Consider the following 25517-nt stretch of genomic DNA (forward strand, 5'->3'; position numbering starts at 1 on the left):
TAAAAAAAAGAGCAAACTGTATTTCATCTTGTCTTTCTTGTGAAAATATAATCTACAGTGTTTTTGCTGGGGTTGGCGAACATTGGTAAATGATTTGGAAACCCGGGTAACATTTCTGCTGTCCCCTAATCTGATTGCATTGATTTACCAAGGGGAACCCCGATAAAATGACTTGGGAACCTTGGTAATGTTACCGGGTACCGGCCTTAACAAAAACACTTATCTATGCTTTGTACCTTGATATTAGATTATTGTATGGTTCATCTAGACATGTGACCTGAGTGAATAATTCATATATTGATTAGATATAATCTACAATCTGTATTTTGTGAGAATATTTTTTTGTCTGTTTTGTTTTTTTTTTGTTCTTTGCTGTATCTCCGAATGTTGATGAGATGGAGTTGACATTTTTTAGATGTAAATGATGATATAACTCAGATTTGTTCAAATTGTGACATAATGTATTCTGTAAAATTTTATCTTATTACGTCTTCAATTTTGGCAGAAAAATCTTTTATTGAGTTGTTGAGCAGATGGCCTGATATTTGAAGTTATATTTATTACAATGGTCGCAATATGAATAGAAATTTTATATTGATAAAACTTTTCACTTTTTGCAGAAAAAATATTTCAGCAAATGTCTGAGTTTTTGAGATGTTATTGTAGATTTATTGAACGTATGATCAATTAGCCATTTGTGTTTTTGAGTTTATTTTGGATGAGAAATCTTTACAATTAAATTTTGTAATTGCAGGTGCAAAGACATGACCTAGATTTGAAACTTTGGTCAAATTCTTTTAAAATTAGCAACTCTAATGAATACGTATGGTTGAATTTTAGGTTTTGCTTTGAATTGCTGACCACAGAATACCAGTAAATCGGATTGTGTTTCTTGACCTGCAATAAGCAGTTTAGTTAAGCAGATCACAGGCAACTTATCTACCCACCTGGTTACCAAGTTTAATGAGACTTGTATTGTCATCCATAAAAATTAGGATGAGTATTCAAATATTTAGCCCTTCTGTGTGTATTTGCACAACGAAAGTTCAAATAATGGAGGTAATGTGACAGTCTATGAACCAGATAATGACTGTCATGTAAACTGTAAGATGTTCTTGAGATGTGTTGTAGTTAGCATATTTTCGTCATAGTTACCATTTGCTGGTGATATTTACTGATATGAATGTTTGAAAATATGTTGGATGAGTCATATCAAACATTAGGATAATTTATGTTCAAAAGAAGGACTCGAAAACAAGATTATAGAAATATTATCTAGAGGCCTTCCTTTAATGCCATAGTATTGTGACAACTATAGAATGTGTTATGATGAATGCTCTAAGTGATTGCAGGAAATGTGAGAAACACAAATTCTTTCAATGTTATGGAGCTGCCATTTGCAGGTTCCATGTACAAGGCGTTTTTTAATAAAATGCATCTGTGTTGTCCATGGATTAATATTCATTGATGAAACCTGTTCAATGCTCCAAGGTTTTGAAACCTCAGTTCAGTGTGTGTATGTGCTCCCAGATGATGAGGGTGAAGTGTGTATCTTAACATACATCTTAACCCTTTGAGCGCCAAAGTCAATTTTTGTCCCCATCATAAAATATACCCCAGTAAATTTTTCTCAGATTTTTGCCAAAATTTTGAGAAAAAACTGCAGACAATGAAATGTGATGTCCATTTGGTCCAAAATTGTCAAACATTACAGAAAAATTCATAAAAATTGGTAAAATTTTGCACTAAAATTGGCGGGAGAAAATTACAGCGCTCAAAGGGTTAAGCAAATATGGCATATATAAAGACTATATATTTTGTAAAAAGTTCATTACAGTGGTAAGTGTTGTAACTATGGTGAAAAAGTATGGTTTCAGTCAGGGATTTGGCAATAATCTAATTTGCTCGAGGTTAGGAATTTCAGAAAAAAAATCAGAATCGACAAACCCTGTGAACATTGCAAAGTTCTTGATTTTGTATACATAACAGTATGCTAATGTAAATGCGGTTGCATTTTCCAGATCACACAAAATAGATATTCAGAGGATACACATGATACTCAAAGGGGATTCGGCTGTCTGTGATACAGCGAATTGAACTTACTCAAGGATTTCAGAGAATGAAAGTGATTCTACAAAGAATTACCAGAAACAATGATCTTTACAAAGAAATTGACAACTTTTCAGATGTTTCTTAACACATATAGTACCGGTAGATAGTAGGAAGAAATCTTCAATTTAACTAACAATAACATTTCCTTTTCAGCTTTAGTCACTAACAGTATGGTTTGGTTGATAATAATGGCTTGTTTTCTTTGCTAGATTTTTTCAGCTAGCTCTTCAGTAACTTTTTATTTGCATATCCGGTGCCCTGTACTTACTACTCCTATTGTTTTTAGTGAGCCCCAGCTGCTTCAAAAGGATTGAAACAAGTAAATAAAATAAAATAAATGCAGGTGCTTATATATTTTTGTATTTTATATTGCCTGTTATTTGTATTGTATTTGTATTGTCTGTGTGATGGTACATAATTTCTTGCCATAATCTCCGTGATGGTTGATTAAACTGTGTTTGCCTTGAGCAAGTATTTGCCTGGCGCTTTTTATGGTAAATAGTACAGTATCTATTTTCCTTTTCTGTGTTCTGTGCCTACCTCTTGAATTGTTTGTTGACAGATCTTTTGAACTCGAGATTTTGCTGAGGCTTGCTCTGTTGAATAAAAAAAGAGAGAAAAACATAAGAGAGATGATTTGCATGGGCAGCTGATGTCTTCCATGGGCCATTGTTTTGATGCGTATTGAAATATTCATGAATGAAAAGTCAAAACAGTCAGTCTTAATCATCATAATCATATTGACCAGATACGTCATTTTAGTCAGGAAATGTTAGATGATGTAAAATTATGACATTTCCATCTTCATCGAACCAAGGGAATATATTTGTTGTAGTATTTTCATTTTTCTCTTGAATTTTTGTGTGTTTTGCTGTGCATCTCAAACTTACTCATTCACTCGCATGGCAGGAAGTGCTGTTTCTGACTGATAGTGAAAAAACGTGAAAATACGGTAGAGTAGCTGAGATCACCCAGGGATATAAATTATACAAACTCTCTTTCATCATTTTTATAGTACATTTGGGTATAAGAAGAATATTTTGGAAAGGAAGTGTTAATAAGATTGTTTCGAAAAATATATTATCCCACCACGATACAAATGCAAGAGCAGTGTTGATGTTCAAGATGGCACTATGACAAAAATGAAAAGGAAAGAAAAAAGAAAAGAAAAGAAAAAAAAATGAAGTGAAGTAGGATTTTCTGCATGATTTAAATGCTGTAGATGGGCCCAAGTCTATGAAAAAACTTCAGTGCATAATATGTACCTCACCTTTGTTTCCATGGATACAAAGTGTTTTCCGTGTAGGCTTGCAGTGTACACATCTATTACATTTGAAGAAGCGAGTAAGCTGAGGATCCTCAGAGGGTTTGATGTTGGCATTCAGGAAAATATATGCTTGATGCTCCAAAAAGAGATGTGAAAGTGATAAAGTTGGGCACTTCCATATCCAATCTGCAAAGTTTGTCATCTTCCTGTATAAACACAATAATTCAAAACTGCATTGTACAGGACTGAAAAGAAATTTTACTTTGCTCTTAATATTGTAGCTGTACATATGTAAAGTCTGTCTGTGGAAACTTCTGTTTTTTAGCTACTATAGACTATAGTCTATAGAAGCTATTGGGATGGGTATCCGTCCGTCCGGCGTCAGTCTGTATGTATGTATGTATGTCCTTTGTGAGGCGTCCGTCCACTCAAATATCTTGAGAACCGCACTAGTTACTGATTTGATATTTTGTGTGTAGATGCAAAATATGATTATGAGAAACTCGTTTTTTAATTTTTTGATATTGTTGAAAATAGGCAAATTAATGCCAAAAAAGGTGTTTTTGGTAAAAAATCTTCTTCTTCATAACCGCTGGTCAGACAGCTTTGTTATTTGGTATACAGGTCCCTAGGGATAACCCAACTTAGATTTGTTCAAATTGTGATGAAATACGCAAATCTGTATTTTTAAGGAATTTTTTTGTTATTTTTTGTCAAAACTTTATTTCATCAAAACCGCTCGCTTGATATTTGGTTTACAGGTTCCTACAGATGAACTAAATATGATATGTTGAATATATGATGAAATCTGCAATTTTGTATTTTGGGTGCAATTTTTGCCATTTTTGGTCAAAAATGTGTTTCTTAAAAACTACTTGTCTGATGCCTTTGATATTTGGTATACAGGTTCCTAGGGGTTGTCTTAGTGTGATATATTGAAATTTGATGAAATCTTCAATTTTTGTATTTTTGGGTCAATTTTTGCCATTTTTGGTCAAAATATTTGTTTCTCAAAAGTTACCCATCTGATAGCTTTGATATTTGGTATACAGGTTCCTAAACTTTATTTTAATGTAATATAAATTATGATGAAATCATCAATTTTGTATTTTTCGCAGCTAATTTTCCCATTTTTGATCAGGCCATCCTGAAATGAGCTATCAAAGATATCCACCTTCTTCATCAATACATGTGTCACAAAAAGTTATCTCTACATAACACAGCAGAGCTCTGTCAACTGTTGGGTCGCTTGTTTTTTCAAAACCGCTGGTTAGACAGCTTTAATATTTGGTTTTTAGGTCCCTAGGATGACCTTAGTGAGATAATTTCATACAGTCAGGAAATACTTAATTTTGTATCCATGTCTATAGTAGCTTCAGGGACTTTGGCCCTATGTTTTATGGTTGTATATATAGAAACACCAGTTGCAGTGACTGTATCAATTTTAGCATGGGACTGTGAACTTGGGTTTAGATAATACTTTATACTGAAAATATAATATCTTTTATTTCAAAAATCTTGCATGTCTGCAAATCTTGAGTACGGATAAAGTCATGAAGTGTACGATTTTTCATATCCTTCTAATGTCTTTTATGATGCAGACTTTGGAAATTACAGACAGAGATAAAGTGGGAGGCTGTAAAATTGTAAATTAAAAGCACAATCCACACTTTGTATCATTTTATTGGCTTTTTCAGCAATATTGCCTGAATATTGGAAGTTCTGTGAATGCTTTTGTAACCTTGTGTTTTCTATTAGATGCTTTCATATTTGTCATTTTGTCAAAGTATAGAATGAAATTAGCAGGCCTTGCTTATATGGCAGGTTTACAATCATATTGAGCCAACATTATAACAACATAACATTGTCCTTTGGGCTAAAGTGTCTATCTCAATTACTGTATATTTTAAAGGTACCCTGACTGAGCAGATTCTACTACAAGGAGGCAGGGAATTATCGGCATGGAGGATAGGAGGCATTCATTCTGCTATACTCTCATCTTGGTTAGTTTTTTTAAGTGGTTGGAATGAAGGGCCAAAATTGAGGAGGACTAATTGTTGTATTCAAGGTCATGCTGACCTTGGCTATCAGTGGAGCATTATTTGAAATTGTGAACCTACCTGCCTTCACTCTATTCCTTTAGGTGTCTTGCAAGGTTTACTTATCGCTGTCAAGGAGATTCTATGTCTTGGTTTAAAATTGAAGACAGGCAGTTAAGATACATACTGAATTTGAAGCCAAGTAAAATCTTCCTTTTTCAATGTGGTATAATAATGGCAAAAAGGTGCTGGATGGATGAAAACATGTTGTTTTCTGTTGACAGTAAAAATGTTTATTGTTGTCATAATATTTTGATTAAAAGATACTGAATAAACTCAAGGATATGTATAATTATGTTTGGAGGAGACATCTCAGTGTATCTGTTGGCGGCAATGCTTCAAATATGTTTGTGTCTAAGAAAATTATATCTCCTGAGGAAGTTATCTGACATGGCATTTATAACTATATGTAGCATTGAAAATTACATTGGCTTAATTTTTGTCATATCTAAATCAGACTAGAATTGCTACATGTATGTTCAGAAAGATTTTCCCGTTCTTGGGAAATAATTATACATATTGTAAATTAACTCTTCAGTATTGTTTATTTGTATTTCAGTAATCTCTCTATTACCAGTACAATTTTTGTATCTCTTTACTTATTGCAAGTTGCCATGAAAACAATGTCTGAAAGAAACTGAAACAAAAGAATTCTACGAAAAATTAATTATGATAATAGTACCAATTAATTATGATAATAGTAGAATGTCTATTATAGAAAGTAGAAATTTGAGGTTAGAATTTGTCACTTTCTCTGACGAAAGTTTTCAGTGTTGATTGCATCACCTTCATCTGCATGTATTACCATGACTTCAGTCCTCATTGATATACTGTACTGTATCATCACATTATACCACTGTATCACCTGCTTGTACCTAGCCTCTTTGATGAACATTATCCATCATTTCCATTAATAACGCACCGTCTTGTGATGAATCGGATAAAATCTCCACCAACACCAAAGGAGTATACACGTTTCTCATCTCTCCGGAACAAATAGCCTGCTGAGAAGTAAATTTACAGAAAGGAAAAAAATGTTTTATAATATGTGCAATATCAAAGTCTCGGTTCCTCAGGAAATTGATTCCTTTTTGTTTTGCATCACTGTAAAATGTCATTACATGTGGTGTTAGGTGGAGGCTATTTTTCATCTCAATGTAATTACCAGATTTTTTCATTTTTTTGTATTGAAAATAATGGGTGACTTCCCCCGGCTCTTCAGTCTATTCGAAGTCTGTCTTTATTTCAGGTGTCTCATTTTGCATATACTATTGCGCACACCGACTACATTGACAGCTACTTTGTCGTGGATAAAGGGAAGTGTGTAGGCAGACTGGAGGTGTAATTGCCTCGGAGGATTGCAACAGTCTATAGGGCTTTCACGGGGATTTTAGTAAATTGCTCATCACCATCCCGGATGAACGCTTTTGCAGAAAACTTCCTGGCGGAGATCTAGACTCGGCCATTACTCGGACGCCACTGTTGTCAACCTTGAAATTATAATGTGCATTGATAATTGCGGCATCAGGCTTGGATTTGAATCCAGGGTGCAAATAGAAACAGGTGCACGTACCGTAGATTCATTCATTCATTCAATCCATAATTTGTGCTGGAAGGTATTATATTCCTTGCATGTTTCTGTTTACATCACCAACTAAAGTTCAATTTACTGTTCTTTCACATGCTTGTTCATCAGCTTATAGTACACAATCAACATTTTGTGAAAACTGAATATGAATATGAACAGAAATCATAAAACAATATTGACAATAATTAAATCATATTTATAAAACACTCAGAATTTGTTTGCTTTATGGCACTACTGGAAAATAACTGGCCAGGTTTTAATACGGTAAACTGTATATTAATCTTTTGATACAACTTTGCAAAATCTAAAGTATAATGTATCTACAACATATCCACATTTATAGCTAAATATGGTTGTAGTGTACATCCTTTCTATTTATAATGTTGGAATAATGATAATGTAATAAGTAATATTTTATGAATATTCATTTGAATACCGATTCTATGAAGTTTTTCATGAAAGGATATATACGGAATGAGCCTCTGATTTCTATGCTACAAACGCGGTGATGGAGGGAATGTGATGTGATACAAACTACAGAGCTCTGTAGGATATGTACACCTCAATTCTCAGTGCACATCATTCATTTGCAGGCAGCTCTCCGCCTATCCAATTCCATCATAAAATCCTAATCAGATTATATTGTGATTTGTAACATGGCCAGCTCTACAGCTTGCTTTCACAGAGCTGTATGTTACAAAATCCAGTTTTCTGATGAGTATGTGACCTATGCACCCTGCCTCATATTGCCAGTGATTATTGTGAAGGTCTATGATTATTACCTTCTGTCAGAACATTTTTATGATAACCATTACACATCCTTGTACAAACAGTTACTACACTTGTATGAACACATAGACTACATCGTAACTGCCAAAATGGATCACTCGCATGTTGGAGATGTGTGACTTTCATCATGAAACGCAGCTATATTTCAGCTGTGTGTGTGTATGCAAACACCAACTACTATACGTTATAGAGCCCCATAAAATTGTTTACTTTAAGAGGCGCAGCATGCATGGCAGTGAAAATGTGAGACAGTGTGTCAACTGGGCACACCTGTATGAATGCAAATTACCAGGCTACTCCCTGAAAGACAGACACTATGTACTGATCAGTGCCTATCAATGCTATGTGGGTCAGTGCATCTTCTTTCTCATTTTTCAGCCGTCACCAAACCGTTGATCATTGTCTTTCTTCAGGGGCACCTTGAATTTTCTCAGACAAAACACAATTTTATCTAATGTATGTACGATATGGCTGAATGCTGGTACATTTAATATGGTGTGATTTATTATGACACATGAACATTTGTATTACATTGTTGCAATTTTTTTACATCAGCCAATCAGTCTCTGCATATCTCAATATTTTTTTATTCATATGTCTTGATCAATCTTCTTTGATCTCTCTAATCTTTCCTTTCAGTGTCTCAAACTTGTCTCTGTCCTCCGTCCATCTTCTTCAGTCGCATGTCTTAATTTGTCTTCATGTGACTGGCTATCTGTCTAACTACCCTTTCTTTCTGTATAACTGCAGTGTCTGTGGCTGATACACTGTTCATGTATAACTTTACCCAGTCCCTTATTGGTTGTTTCCAGCAAATTTGATTTCTGGCTGAATATTAATCCTGATTGAGTGATACGAAGATCTGACTTTTTTCCTGGAATTATCACTGACTCAGAGGCTTTCCAGTGAACAGCATCATTAGAGAATAAAAATGAAAAAAAAATTTGGTTTAGCTTTCAGTATGCCAAACATGTCTGCAGATGGTGGACATATCTATTTCTTAATGTAGTTGATGAAAGCATGTCATTTGTGGTAATGAAATCTTATCAAATAAATTACTTTTTAGATCATTTTGTTGAGACTGTATGAATGTACATGTATCACATAGTGTATCTTGAATGATTTCCTTGTCCTCTAATGTGATGACATACTTTGCTAAAATAATTCAAATTGATGACATTTTGTAGTTTCCATAAAAGCATTAGGATGCTACTGTACGTATTTCTTATCAAATCAAGCTGTGATATATGTTACATGAAAAGTGGAAGAATTACTGACTACTGAATTTTATGAGATCCCCAGCCTATTTTTAATATGCTGAATGGCATGTATAGATGTGGAAGATGTCTATTTGTGATATTTTCTGCCACATTTAACTTTGAAAGTTTTTCCTTTAAAAGTACCAGTAGTAGATTTGTTGATGCTTACGAATCTATTGTAGGGGAAGAAGCTGCTTTGAAATAGCATACAACTATTGAAGAAAAAGGAAAAAAATTTGAAGAATAAATAAGCAAATAAATAAACAAACAAACAAGCAAACAAATAAATAGATAAATATAACTATGCATCATTATATTATATAAGGGTGTCAGTCAGTCAGTGAGTCATTCTGATTGGTGAAGAATTCATGCTGCTGGCTGTGGTAAAAAAATTTCACCAGTGCAGTGCGAAAACAGGCACCTCAGCTGGCATAGAAGCTTAATGCAGAGACACAGATCATTTAGAGAGCAGAAAAAATTGGCATTAGAACTAGTTAAACAATTAAATTCGTGGATATAATGGCAAGAATAGGGTAAACAAATGTTTAGATGTTGCTTTTACAAGTCTAGACTTTATTGCTGTATTGGAACATTTGGCTTATGCTTCTTTAAATCATGTTGTCACTTTGTGTCTTTTGTATCACTTACACTGCCATACATGTAGCCTAGTATGTGTGCTACGTATCCTTGACATCAACAATGATTGGTCCCTGCTGCTCAATTGCCGACGACAATGCTCAATATTTTATTTTGCTCACTCCATTTTTTTGTGTTAAAACTGCATGGTAAAATTTTTTTCACCATAAAGACCAATGTTGGTATAGATATAATATAATTAAGCGATAAAGCACACCCAGCGATGGTATACCGCGAGATTTTGACCTGTTCACGACATATATGCACGAGTGATAGCAGGTGCATATATGAAGTGAAATGGTCTAAATCGAGTGGTATACCGTTGAAGATCAGTATTGTATGATGGATTGCTATAGTGGCAGGACAGACACTCCCTCAGCAGTGCATGTAGTGACATTTCCTGAAGCTGCAACTTCATGATTAATATTTGAGTTAGGATCAAGCAGTTACGGCGTCTCCAGAGTATAGGCTACTTTATGAACAAGCGACACCTGTGTGTTTTTCACACTGTTGAGTGTGAAAGAACAGCTTTACCTTACGCTGATTTATTCGGCACTTTGCCTCTCAAGCTGTGATTGTCAGCGGTCAATGGAAAGAGAAGCCATTTGCCAAGTTGGGTCTCCAAAGAATATCACAAACTGCCAGACAGACTCACCAGTAATATCCTGCCTGGATGGGCTATCGTAGCTTTATGTTCCACAGATGTTGTATTAGAGAGACTTGTAAAATTTTGATGATCCACAGTCAACAAGTATGTATAACTACTAATTTATGCACAAAACTATGAATAAGTAATAAACATCAAGCTAGAAAAAAAAGGGATGAGACAGTTGGCATATAGTTCAGTCAAAATCTTCACTGATTCTGTAATATTTTAATATCACTATTGCGTTTTGTGACTGCAAATATGAAGATTAACATGATGTGCCGTGGGATGAAGTTTAGATGAAGCAAAGATCGATGAAAGGTTGATATAAGGCTGGTAACCAAGAAATGGGCTCATTCAAAATCCTAAACAACAACAAAGCTGATAGAGAATCAGTCAATAGTATCACAGCTGAGGTAAAAGAGTCAATCAGAAATTATGATCAGGTATGATCGGAGGGAAAAGAATAAAATGATGTTGAAAGCATGCAATGTACATGTATGTGCATGTGTGTAATGCAATAATCAACAAACATCCTTTTTCAATTGTTGATAATCATGGTCATTATTAGATTTGCACATACCATATGTACATGTAGCATCCTTTGATGTGCCAAATCAGTACTTTAGATTCAAAGCTATGAATGTTACGAGTTCTTCAGTGTTTTTTGCTACGATTTTGAAGCATCGTTTTAAGGTTTGGGATCCCCTTTACCATTTCTAATGTCCCTTGATAGCATTGCATTGATATTCCTCAGTGAACCCTGGTAAACATGACTGGTAAACCAATCAGAAAATTTAACGATGTACTGCACTTAGCAAAACCACTTCATATGTCTAGGCTGTAGTCGGGACACATTCATCTTTTCAGATATATTTACAGTGTTTACTTTTTTGCAGCTCTATCTCTTTCTCTTAGCCTTTGATCAGTGAGTTATATGTACCAACATGTGGGGTTCATTGTAATAAATTGATAATCAGCATTCCAAATTTCCAATCATTCAGGGCTCCAATAAGTTGCTACCGGCATGTCATATGGGTACTATATATGTCTTGCATGAATGTTTTCAAGCCAGTTTACCTGTCGTAGACTATATTAAAGTCATGCTTGAGGCGAATGAGGTCAGAAGCCATGACAAACACTGTTTTTGATTTCTAAGAGGCTGTCGGCTACCCATTTGTAGAATTTTGTTGAGTGAATTACCATAGCAACTCTTCACGGCAAATTCCCAGTTGACACCTGCAGGTAAATAAATAAATTACAGAACAAATTAAGGTGAAATCGAATTGAATGGATCTTTTGAGTGCATCCTAATTTACTTCAACAAACTGTATTTCAAATTTGATGGTTTTGGAAATATATATTGCCTTTGTATTCCCCGAGAAAATTTTCTTTTGCCAATTTCATCAGCTAGCCAAGCTCTAATGTTATTGATTTATTTTGTCATAGATGTAATACTATTAAATTTCTCTGATTTGATGGACATTGCAGTGCAGACATGCAGTTGAAAGCAGCCTAGGGATCTGTTTAAGCCTGAGTAGGAGTGATAACCATTCATCAAAATTTTAAGATGTAACATTTAAGATGACAAAATGTAAAATGGGTTTAGGATTATTTTGTAATGATATAATATCAATAAAACTGCAATAACACCTGCCTGTGCTACAAATTGCATACATTTATGTCCTCCCCTCATTCTTGAATCATTCTGATTTTTTTTTTGATAAATAAATGTCATCACCTGTTTGTTTCTGTACTATTTATTTTAATCCAGGATCCACGCATGCAGAGTCTGATGATTTCGCAAATTGACACTCTGCTAAAAAAATATAATATGTATGCTGTTGTTGAAATCAGATTGCTTGCCCTGAGGGGATATGAGAAACTATATGTATCAGAGTTTGGATGGATTCAATATTACCACTCATGAATATTCATACTACTGTTTATGAATATGCACCACTCATGAATATTCATAATGCATCTATCAACTGTCATTAAAGGTAATACGTGCCTTGAAAAACTTAGACTTTTACTCACACTTCAAGTTCTGTAAGAAAACTTAAACCATTCCCTTTTTGAATCAAGAATACAAATCAAGAGTCAGTGTACAACATTTGGTACTAGAGAAACAAATTACCCAATATTTAGTGGCACTTGAAATTAAAAATGGTTGTTATCCAGTGCTAATACAATAGAGGAAAATACAATTTTAGATTTTCACGAAAATGAGCCTTTGAAAACTTGTTTGTTCTGTAGGCTTCAAAGGAACTCCTACGAGTGGTAGACCAAAAAATAGTGACAACATCACTGTTCGCTCCCATATAGTTATTAAAACAAGTCAACAATTGTATGAAACATGGACACTGTTCCCAAGTGTGCCTTGGCCCATGGAGAGTGATAAAGATATAACAAACAGCTGAATATAATGATAAAATAGTTAAGTACAGGCCTATACAGGCACTGAAGGTGAATATGTTACAGCAATATTTGAATAGTTTCTTTTCCTTTTCTACTTCTGTGATAATATTTAAGACAATCAATCTGCAAGGCAGTTTATGTATTGACAAATATGTTATCTTTTACAAGCACACAGTAAACTGTTCTTGATTTTTCATTTACAATATTTGACATAGACTGAAATACATGACATGCAACCAATGTTTACACTTTGCCTATACACCAGATACATGGAGAAATTTCAACATACAATCATCAACTCAGAAACCCTACAGGAAAAAGTAAACATTGTTTTCTTCCAGAACAGCTGGTACATCCACATCTGGAACAACTTACAAAGTTAACCAATTACACAAGGATGATGACACAAGAGATGAAGTTAAACTGTGATGAACTTGACTATTCCTTTCAAATCCTTACCTAACTTGACATCTTAAACTAAAATACACTGCATGGTTAATTGTGCACAAAAATACATCGGGGTGGACCATTTGATAAGGGATGGCGTCTGGAAGATCGATGAGACCTGTACATTATCTTTTTTATCCGATCCATTGTACATTCTTTTTTCCCCACTCTCTCACCTTTTCTTTTTGTCAAACCTTCTCTGGCTGAATTTTTTTTATTGGCATTTGTTAGGGATTTTTTCAAAATCTGCCAGGATTTTTTTGCCGCATTTCAACACCAAATACAGTTTACCATATCAAATGCTTACTAAATCACCACATTATATAACTCTTAGTTCCAGTAGGTATAAAATTACCAAAAGAAATCTTAAAAATACAAAATGAAGGATATCCCAGTAAAACTGAAAGTTTCGCAAAGTTGCCCCAAATATTCAAAATTCCGGATTTAAACTTAATTTCAATATATCTTATTAACAAAAACCCTAAGGACCGGTTTACTAAATATCAAAGCAATCAGACTGGTAAATTTTGAGAAACAAATTTTTTGACCAAAAATGAGAAAAATTGCCCCCAAAATACAAAATTACAGATTTCATCCTAATTTTAAATATATCTAATCAACATAAACCCTAGGAACCTGTACACTAGATATCAAAGCTACCAGATCAGAAGTTTTTGGAGAAAAAATTTTTGACCAAAAAAGGCAAAAATTGCCCCCAAAATAAAAAAAATTGCCAGTTTCAACATACCTTAATACATTATATTGAGATTAATCTTGGATACATGTATCAAAGCTATCAAATCAGCAGTTTTTGAAATAAAAAAATTTTTATCAAAAATTGGGAAAATTGCCCCAAAATTACAAATATGACAATATCAATACAATTTGTACAAGCATGACTGAAGTCATTCTGAGGAACATGAATATCAAGTTTCATAGCATTCAGACGAGCGATTTCAGAAAACAAGATTTTTTGACTAAAAAGGGAAAAAATACCCTAAAAATACAAACATGCAAATTTCATCCCAATTTTTGCACACATAATTTAGAATACCTAAAGAAATCTGCATACCAAGTTTCAACCAAATCTGACCAATGCTTACTGAGTTTTAGCCATTTGTAGGATTTTTCCTTTTTTCCCCCTCATTTGCATATTTTTGGCACTGACATGTTCATTTGAACAAATTCACATCTCCACAGCTAGGTGCAACTGTACACCAAATACTAGGACAGTAGGTGCTACGGTTTAAAAGTTTTTGATTCGGACGGACTAACAGACATACATACATACTTACATACATACACACAGACGCCATTTTTCCACCTTATACGAATACCTCCCATTTGCATATGCATATATGGGAGCGTAAAAAAGTATTATAAAAGCGTGAGACCCAAATATCTGTCCCTGGATGCTTTCTACCTCAACATTGTTTGCAAAATGTTTAGGCCCCAACCCAAGCTGTTCCTTTTAAGCAATAATAGTAATTACTTTCCATATTTTTCTATGATACAGAACAATTGAATCTTTAAACCAAATTTTTAGCTCCCATAGCCATATGTATATATGGCAATGGAAGCTATTCTTATAGGCTAGGGAAATGTCTGTATGTATGTATGTCTGTATGTCTGTATGTCTGTACGTCTGTATGTCTGTATGTCTGTATGTCTGTCCGTCAACATCAAAAACTCCAAAACCGCTGCATATTTCATCTTGATATTTGGTGTGTACATGGATGATGAGCTGTAGATGAGATTTTGTTCAAATGAAGTTGTCATTGCCAAAAATATGCAAATTAGTGCCAAAAAAGGCGTTTTTGGTAAAAAATCTCAACCGCTGGTCAGACAGCTTTGATATTTGGTATACAGGTCTCTAGGGATAACCCAACTTGGATTTGTTCAAATTGTGATGAAATATGCAAATCTGTATTTTTAAGGAATTTTTTTGTCATTTTTGGTCAAAAATTTATTTCATCAAAAGCGCTTGTCTGACAGCTTTGATATTTGGTATACAGGTCCCTAGGGATAACCCAACTTGGATTTGTTCAAATTGTAATGAAATCTATTAGTGCAAGATGCGAGGTATAATGATATTCAAATATGCAGATTACATTAATGAGCATTGTTTCGGTATTAAAATTCTATGCTAATGACCCTTAATCAATGTGGAATATTCATGTACCTCGGATCTTGCATTGTATAAATGAAATAAGCAAATCTATATTTTTAAGGAATTTTTTTGTCATTTTTGGTCAAAAATTTATTTCATCAAAAGCGCTTGTCTGACAGCTTTGATATTTGGTATACAGGTCCCTAGGGATCACCCAACTTGGATTGTTTAAATTGTAATGAAATAAGCAAATCTGTATTTTTTAAGGAATTTTTTTGTCATTTTTGGTCAAAAATTTATTTCATCAAAAGCGCTTGTCTGACAGCTTTGATATTTGGTATACAGGTCCCTAGGGATAGCCCAACTTGGATTTGTTCAAATTGTGATGAAATAAGCAAATCTGTATTTTTAAGGAATTTTTTTGTCATTTTTGGTCAAAAATTTATTTCATCAAACCGCTCGTCTGACAGCTTTGATATTTGGTATACAGGTTCCTACAGATAAACTGAATATGATATACGGAATATATGATGAAATCTGCAATTTTGTATTTTTGGTGCAATTTTTGCCATTTTTGGTCAAAAAATGTGTTTCTCAAAAACTACTTGTCTGATGCCTTTGATATTTGGTATACAGGTTCCTGGGGTTCTCTTAGTGTGATATAGTGAAATTTGATGAAATCTTCAATTTTTGTATTTTTGGGTCAGTTTTTGCCGTTTTTGGTCAAAATATTTGTTTCTCAAAAGTTACTCATGTGATAGCTTTGATATTTGGTATACATTTTTAAACATAATTATGATGAAATCATCAATTTTGTATTTTTGCAGCTAATTTTGCCATTTTAGGTCAGGCCATCCTTAAATGAGCTATCAAAGATCTCAACCTTCTTCATCAATACATATGTCACAAAAAGTTGCTCTCTACATAACACAGCAGAGCTCTGTCGACCATTGGGTCGCTTGTTAGCTCTTATAGCCGTATGTATATATGTTTACTAGTTTACATTTTATTGAAAATCTCAATAGCCACTGAGCAGATTAGATGAAAATTAGCATGTAAGTACTTTGGGCTGACCTGAAATGATTGTGCACATCTTGGGTCAGTATCTTGGACTTGCTATTTTTCATGAATTTTTTTGTAATTTTCTCCCCATTTTTGGTCAAAAATCTTCTTCTCTGAAACCACAAGTCTGATTGATTTGAAACTTGGTATGGAAGTGCATAGGAGTGACCTTTCCCAAATCTGGGCAAATCGTGGTGAACTTTGCATATTTGCATTTTTTGGCTATTTTTTTCATTTTTGATCAAAATTTTTTTTTAACTCTGAAACCACACGTCTGATTGAGTTGAAACTTAGTGTAGAGGTTTTTACGGGTGACGTCAGTAAGATTTGATCAAATTCTGGTGAAATTTGCATAATTTTATTTTATTGGGGGAATTGTTTCTATTTGTGATAAAAAAATCTTTTAGCTTGATTTTAGCTTGTTTTGATAACTATATGGGAGCGACCAGTGACATTGTCACTATTTTTTAAGTTTTAAAGACATGAAGGCAAGATGTTTTCATCTGCTTGAAGTTGATTCATACATGTATGTGTTGTTTTATCTGAGCAATGATAAGTGGATACGGTTTTATTAATTCTTTCACTTGAAAAGTGCAGACGGCATGCTTTATATTGAATGGGTGAGAGTTGTTTCCTATCAAGCCAGTAATTCTAGAGTAATTTCTGATATTTATTTGATTGACTACCCTCTAAGATCGTTGACATTTTGTGTATGTGTGCATCCAGAATGGTCAAGCTGTTTTGATGTATTGTAAGCAAAGGGGATGATGTCATAGGAAAGTTGGATGTTGACAGACGCTGTTGCTGCTTGTTGTAAAATGGCAATACATTGTACTTTGTCAGCTGGGCAGCTACATCCATATTATTTTGTCGATTCTCCTTCCATTATCTGCTATGTCACCTTAAAACCTATCAACATGGGGTCTCTCTTCTCCTCTGCTGTGAGTTTATATGCTGACAGTAGAGGATTTGATATCACACCCCATGGAAAATAATCTGGAAAAATCTACTCTCACATGTTTCCCAGCACACAACCCATAATGCTAATGGCACTGCTTGTGAGTGGATTGTCAATGACGGATATGTGCCATTTCTATTGATGTAATGGTGACAGTGAACTAATCAAGAACACCTAGATTTTCTTATCATTTCCGCTAGCAGGCCATATCCTGTTAATTCATTCCCCCTAAGTGGCTTTTCAGTATCTCAAGTCATGGCTGCAGTTTTTTAATTTGTCATGCAAACTGTGCAGTTTTAATTTGTCATGCAAACTAGACATTCAACTCAACCTAAGATAGTTTATTCTACAGGGAAGGGTAAGAAGAAGGGTAGCTGGGAGGTGAGGGAGAGAGTGTGTAGCAAAGATAGCAAGTGCCTGTGGTGTCTGTCCGTGCATACATATGATAATCAATATAATTGAAATAAATTTTGGATGATTGCATTTTTCCATGCTATTTTTCCATGTCTTTTGAACCGTTATTCGAGTGATAATGGCCACTTTGAAAATAATCACTTGTTCAAAATCTTGTTTATTTAAATTTGGAATATCATGATAAATTTAACATGATGGAATAAATATCACATATCTTATTGTTAAATAAGTTGTTTCAATTAAGAAATATGACTGCTATTTATATGAGGATGACTTTGCATAGAATATTTTGTATTCTTGTCCTAAAATATTTCCTGTCATATCACCTCTTCAAGCCTCACTAGCTGTGTATCTTTTAAGTAATACATCCTTTTTGATAAGGTGGTTTAAAATCAAATGCAGTATATGTAGGAATTGCTTAAAGAGATGTGACCACAGAATGTTTTTCAAACATTGACGACAAACACACAACTTAGATAATAACAAATAAAATAATTTTCAACTTTTGAACTCAAATTGTGCCGTGGCAAATAAACGTGCAAGTACGTGAATTTAATCGAAATAGAGTGACATTTTCAAGACAATATGGCTCTTATACCAAACCCGGAATCCATAACATCCTTCCGAAAATTAGATGGTATGTTTGTGGTTAGTAGAATGTAAAAAGATTCAGCTAATGGGTCTTCAATAATCCCAGATCAATGTGCCATCCAATTAACTCTCAAAAACGATAGGACTGTATCAGGGTAAGTGTTTTGAAAATACAGCTGGTACTTCATCCATGGCATGCCGGCGACTTTATTTTATTGTTTTTTGCCTCAGCATTAATATTGCAAGAGGTTTGTATCTTGAATTTGCAACTGTTTCATGTGAAATGTTTTGCAACTGTTTCATGTGAAATGTTTTGCATGGGAAATAACAGAAATCCCTGGAGCAAGCATTGATCTCAAGGAAATCAAAAAATAGATTTATGGGAACAGCCTTGCATTCTGAACATTAATATTTGATTGATATCAGTGAGGTATGAAATATTGAATAATAAATCCATTAAATGCGTCCAAAAATAATAAAAAGTGGCCTTTTACTTTTTATTATTTCTTTGGATAATCCAGGAATCTTATCAACATAAAATTGTGATAAATTTTTAATGATGAGAGAGACATTCCATCTCTTACCTGAGAAAGTAGTTTATGACAATCCAACAATATAGCTATCATGAAAATTACTTTACACACGTACTCTTTTTTGTGCAAATAAAATTTATTATCTTCGTGCTGTATAGTTCTTAAGTGACATTTGATTTGTTGTGGCTATGGACTGCATGCTTCATTTTAGTATTGCATAATTTTCACATTTTGATTTTAATCTTTCACACCGGCGGCGGCGATTATGTCATATTTCAGGGTGTACTGCTGTTTTGACAGAAGAAAACTATGAGTAAATTTGCTACACTCTTAACTTGCAGCTATGGATGACAAGCCCGTCTTATTTTTCTTAAAACTGACTTCAAATTTCTGCAAAAATTATCCTCAAAATACTTCATTCTCACTACTAGTACAATGTATAGTAGTTCTGTTTTTTTTTTTTGGTGATAATTCAAGTCACTGAAAGAAATCCAGAGATGGCAATGAAATGTTACCGTCTGGTCAGAATTATGCATGAAGCTTTCTTGTGTCTTCATCTACATGCGTGTACGACACAACTACCTATAAAAATTAGATGAGTTTTATCCCGGCAATTTTATGTAAAACTGTATTTGGCATACATTTATCAAATTAACTGTTCCAGGAAATTTGCAGAAAATGCCCCATCCATGTGATTAACCATGAGGAATACATGCTCATCGAATATTGATTACACTTTCATATGTCCTTTCAAATTTACCTGACCTCAGAGAAAGATAGTTCAATTTAATTATTGATCAGGTCACTTGGTTTGTTGCAAAGTATTTTGGGTAACACTCAGGGCATCTGAGTGTCATCATTAATTCTGAAATATTAGGTAGGAAAAAGTGAGGCTTTTCTCAGAGAAAAACTAGTCATTTTTAAGTATTGTACATATTAGATAAGGCAAAAATCATGCAGATTGGTCATGAGACTGTAGGTATTTCTGTGAAGGAAATTACAGTGGATTGTTGAATAAATTTTGTCTTCCAAGTATTGATCTTGAGTGTTCGATTTGATAAGATCTGTTTGCTCTATCACTTCCATAGTAAATGGAATAGATAATTACACCAATGATCACTCCAACTGTACTGTTTCATAATCAGTAATTGGGTCAGTAAAATAAACAAGGGCAGGGAATGCAGTTCTGTGAAATGAAGTGTTTTTTTGTTTTGAAAAGAGATTAATGTCAGAGTGTTTGATCAACTCGCAGAAGAATGAACAGGTGTTGCCAAGCATTGGAGTAGCTTGGAGGCCAGCTTTGCATAGTGTCATGGCAACAGCTTGAGGGCTTGACAAATTTAAGTTGAATGGCTGTACCATTATCTGTTTTCATGGCCTCTGTCAATAAATGAGGAAATTTGTGTTGAAGTGCCTTGTCAACATTGCCTGAAATTTTGGAAAAGGTGTCTTTTCTGATCAGAGTTAGAATTCGTAATATAGTGAGTGAAAGTGCAAATCCATTTTGAAAACTATTAACAATAACATTGAAATAGTGTAAGTGATTGGTTGCTACATACCATGACATACAGATTCATTTTACCAAAACCTATACTGTTTTATCATTGATACTCTTTAAACATACTGCTTTTCATGTACAGTGAGCTATTCAGACATGGTTTGTGTATTCTTGGAGTCCCTAGGTGTCTGCTCACATACATTAATAAATATGTCATTCCCAAGATACCTGTCAGATGTAATATATGGAGGAGATACTCTGAAAACAGTGCTGCCATATCCCCAAAAAAGTCTACGTTAATTTGCTCTATTTTCCAATAGTAGCGTGTACTTCAAAATTTATGCATATTGATTTTATGGATCTCACCTGATGACATTTAAGATGTAAAACAAGTCATATTGTGCAATGCGAAGTCTTGACCAATTTTACAAGAGAATTTATCATTGTGTGTATACCTGTTTAAAAAAGAATGCATTATGTGAGAAATGGAATGGGTACAGCAGATAAAGGGAAAGCTAGTCTGAGATAGGCTGAGGTTGATAGATCTGAAAAAAAAAACTTGACTTTGAATTATGTTCAAGCATATGTTTCTCTTTCAACATGTACTTCATCATTATCTGAAACAGAATGGGAGATCGGCCATTGTAATCCATCTACTGTGTCACAGTTTCAGTATTCCCAGCATGCAATTATGAATGTACACAGAGACTATGTGCCTTGCCCATTATGTTAAAGATACAAAATGCTATTTTTAGATAATTTTAATTCTGGCGAAGCTTCTAGTATTTAAATCTTACGCCAAAACGTGTTTACAAATTTGAACTGGCCGACCGATAGCACCATGAAGATATAAGGAGAGTTTCATGTATTGTAGTATGGGCTACATCGCTGCAAACAGTTCCTCTGGCTTGTAAAGCTCAAATAAGTGTGTTATGTTTCATGTCATGTTTAGCTAAAAGTAAGCAGTCGTATAGTTTTGTTTTAATTGGCCAAATTTTTTGCTGCTTTTGAGGATACACACAGCCCCTGGCAGTGATCGACCCTTAGACCACCCTGCTCTGTGGCATTTAAACTCCTGACTGTAAAATGTGTGGATTACAAGATTTATAGATGTTGTTCACTCAGGTCTGTTACTTAATTTGCTTTATCTGCAGCTAGGGTACAGCAATGTTACTAAAAGAGGATTTTTCATTCATCAGAATGTGTCATCTGAAAACGTGCAATTGCAATGGAAATTGAACCAATTCTTGATGCATGTCAGTTTTTTCCCTTACTTGCATGTGGTCTGCTACACATCACAAAACAAAATTGCAAGTTAGTGCAGAGTTAATAAAAAACCCACAACCTCCCACAAAAACAACAAAATGCCAATTCAAACAACAACAACAACAACAACAACAAAACTAAAAAAAAACAGAAAAACAAACCCAAACCGGGTATCACATATTATGTACAGTCAAATAGATCATAATTGGATTTTAACATGTTAAGATAACTTTTCCTGGGCCTTGTACCCTGTTTTTCTTGAGTGTGGGTCAATTAAACCACTCTCTTTAGTCATGATAAAGAACAATGTAGGAGATACCAAATACAAACCCATTCATTTGTTGAGAAAATATTTACAGCTATTATACATCTACTATTTTTGCTCATCTTCGTCTTTTTTATCACCACTGTTTGATAATGATGATGGTGCACGGCTATGGGTGTTTTCCATTCTGCATACTTTACTCAAGAAACTAACTTGAGATAGCTCAAGCTGTACACCCTGATTTTTCAGAAACTAAACTGTCTGTTGTAGAGGAGATGATATCAGGTACTTATATTTCAAGTGAACGATTCTCATCTTTAAGCAGTTAAGGCATGGCTTTTAATTCCCATGCCTTATCGTCACTTGGAGTTTGTTCTACCAGTACTATTTTTCTTGCATCTGTTAGTTGTTTTTTCAATGCCAAGGTCATAATTATGAATTCTAATCTCTGTGTGGTAGTGTGTTTCCATACCCTCCATCTCTAGCAGGGTGATGAGGTTTATAGAAAATATAGCAGCTACTTTAGATTCCCCTTTGTCTTTTACAAAGGTTTTCCATCTGTCCTGAATTTGATATGGCAGTTTTCTGATCACCCTATACATACTTTCAGGATGTTCAAACTGATTCATTCTGTCTAGGGCTTGTCAAGTAACCTTACACTCAAATAGATGGATGGCAAACTCATGTAATGATGAGTCTGTATTGCCTGCCTCAATGACTTGCCACTCCAGAACTCTATTTGCATAGGGATTTGCTATCCTCTCGTTTGTTCCGTAATGGGTTTCAAGTTCTTCCAGTGCAGTTGTGTAACCACAGTTTGTGGTTGTACACGGAGTTCACTAACATATTTGCCAGTCCAGTTCAGTGTGCAGAATTTAAATGATGTAATTTAAATGGGATGCCCTTAAAGGTTGAGCTGAAAAATAAAAGTAAAAGAAAAGTAACGGCCTAAGGTAACTGTCAATGCATTATTTTTACTTCATGTCTGCTTGCATTCTTTTTTGTGTTTTTCTTCCATCCTTGGCTGGATTTTTTTCAAAGGCAGCATCTTGGAATCTTTTCTTTTTAAATCTTCTAGACCCCCCAGGATATCTAATGGTCAACCCCTTTTCATGGCCTGTGCATTGTACCTTTACACCCCCCAGATATCGAATGGTCAACCCCTTATTATGAACGTGCATTTTACTTTTGTTCTTGAACATCCTCTTGGTAGTGTCACTCTGAAAATCTTTTAATTGTGTTTTTTGCTAAAAGCAAATTGGATGTTTATGACGCAGTTGAACCGGTAGTACAGAGATGAAGCCATCACAAGGATAATGCAGGTTACTTTTTTGGGATGCACCTATAATTCTGTACGTACCTTACTTCCAAACACCCTCTATTGGTGACCGGATGATTTCCTTTGTTCACAAGACATTATCTGCATCTTATGTAAACCTTGACAAAGTAAGTGTGGAAATTTACCTTGTTATACACACTTTACACTATACTGAATCATGTAAATCATACAGAGTTCAACATTATCAAAGTGAGGGTCCAGTACAAGTGATGGAATTTGTGTAATACAAATCTGTGCTATTCATTGTCTTCTGAATGTGCACTGTGTGTGAAGTCTTTGTGAAGTTAATTTGCAATCCTAAAAGACTTGCCCCTTTGCAGTTGAGGGAAAGCTGAAATGACCTTTTGCAAAGGTTGAAATACTCACCACAGTCGTAAAGTTTCCTTGGCAATACTACTGGAAGAATCTTGGTTATGAACCTGATCAACTAAGCTCAGTGCAGTCTGCGTAATTGCATCTGTTTTATACTGCCAACGTGTACTCACTGTGTCTATATCGAGCTGTACATACTGTAATCTCATCATTATTATATAACTGGGGTAAAGCACTGACCCTTCAGGGTCTATGGGTTAAAAGGAAATGAGATGTTCTCTTTTAATACATGCTTTGCCCAAACTCTGTGTGAAGTTTGTTGGACTGCAAGTAGTTCAGTGACTTAATTTAACCTGTGAATGGGATAAATCTTCAACTCTGTTGGGAGAAATTGTGGGAATTTTTGTCAAACACTCTAAATAGTAATTTGATCGCGGCACAAAATCAGCATTGTAGTGGTGGGTCTGTCTGTAGTGCATTACCTGATTTTTATCTCTGTACCAGATAATACATATATCAGATTGTCTTTGCCATATCACTATAGAAGAAGGTTTTTATTTTAAGTTACAAAACAAAAATGTTTTTAGTATCTTTGAGTCAGCATCATTTGTACCTTAGCCTAGAATCCTATTCCATCTGCTTGCCTCCGTACCTCCGACCCAGTACGGAGGCAATCGGACGGAATAGGATTCTAGGCTATTTGTACCTGTATGTACTCACAAAATGTTTTATGATATCAAGCCAATATTGCTGTATGCACTTGCTGTAACAGGGAAATCCAAAACTTTCACGTCAGTTTAAATTGGTAAAAAATGTAATAATATCCCGCAAATCACCTACTAGTAATATTGGTGAGGTGATGTTGAAAACACAGTGGCCTTTGTAGATGATTTGCCATTAATTGATCTGTGAAGTAATTGTTCAGAGTCATCGTTAACATCAATTGTGATCATTTTATTGAATATGTGCAAGTATCCTTCATAGACTATTAGTATTATTTGCTGAAACAATTACTTCTATTATTCTTAGAAATAATTGGCTCAACTGCCAGATATTTCATTTATTATAAAACGTGGTGACAAAAGACATTTTGATGGTTTGCTCTTTTGCTCACAAAGATGTACTTCATACTGTAAAGGTTTGCTCTATTATTGACAGAAATTAATTTATGCATTTCAGATTTGATGGTTTATCATCTGTCTTTTGAATGTCAGTGTCTTCGGCATTTTATCTGTGAGATCACCATGCATCAGATTAATTAGCATGAACAGTGTACATTGTATATTATCAAATTATTGAATGGTACCACACGGGTAATTACCTTCAAAAGTCATTTTGTGCTTGTGATCAGAAACTCTTTGCCCTCCAGATGGAACTTAATATTAAAATTGCTAAATTGATTTGATGACATCCGAGTTATTCAGAATAAACGAATGCCATGAGTCAACAGTTTGAACATTACCTTCTGTATAAATGGTCCCTGTGTATCCTTTGTGGGCAGATCGTCCATGTAGCCGACACGAACACGAAGTGTCTGTTACCGGCTACCAAAAACTATTAAAAATAGTAACGAATGAGCTACAAAATCACCGTCAGTTTTGAGTTGAAGGTAGAATAAGTCTGTGCCTTTGTAAAAAATACTATAAAAATAGTAGAAAGTGAAAAACCAGCTGAAAGTTAGGTGAGGAGACCTTAACCGCATATCATTTGCATCTCATTGTCGGCTACATGGACTGTGTGCCCCTTTGTGCCCAGGCCCCAGGGTTAGACATCCTGTTGACATTAACTCACTTCAGAACCAATAAACTGAAAGCTTGTGTATGAGTTGAAATGCTACATGTAGGTTGTAGTACAATGACTGTCATTGGTGGAAGTTGGAGCAGATGGGAGGACAACATCATCGGT

General features: G+C 34.6%; 1 protein-coding gene and 1 long non-coding RNA gene across 4 annotated transcripts in view; one reads left to right on the forward strand and one right to left on the reverse strand.

Annotated features, from left to right (window-relative positions):
* LOC139151918 (BAI1-associated protein 3-like) overlaps nucleotides 1–25517 on the forward strand; it is a 149260-nt gene that overhangs the window by 8636 nt on the left and 115107 nt on the right. Inside the window, exon 1 of one of the 3 annotated variants that reach the window (XM_070724965.1) lies at nucleotides 23385–23407. The exons of the other annotated variants lie outside the window; for them this stretch is intronic. The gene's annotated coding sequence lies outside the window, so the exon portion shown is untranslated. Of the gene's footprint in view, nucleotides 1–23384; nucleotides 23408–25517 lie in introns of those variants that run through there. 3 annotated transcript variants of the gene reach the window in all.
* Nucleotides 1261–23800, reverse strand: LOC139151921 (uncharacterized). The gene is made up of 6 exons (XR_011556509.1): nucleotides 23667–23800; nucleotides 23322–23398; nucleotides 11477–11635; nucleotides 6265–6479; nucleotides 3383–3585; nucleotides 1261–2708 (listed from the first exon to the last, which is right to left on the reverse strand). It is a non-coding gene; the product is annotated as an uncharacterized lncRNA (long non-coding RNA).

This window comes from Ptychodera flava, chromosome 15 (genome assembly GCF_041260155.1).
Source record: "Ptychodera flava strain L36383 chromosome 15, AS_Pfla_20210202, whole genome shotgun sequence".
Taxonomy (NCBI): Eukaryota; Metazoa; Hemichordata; class Enteropneusta; family Ptychoderidae; genus Ptychodera; species Ptychodera flava.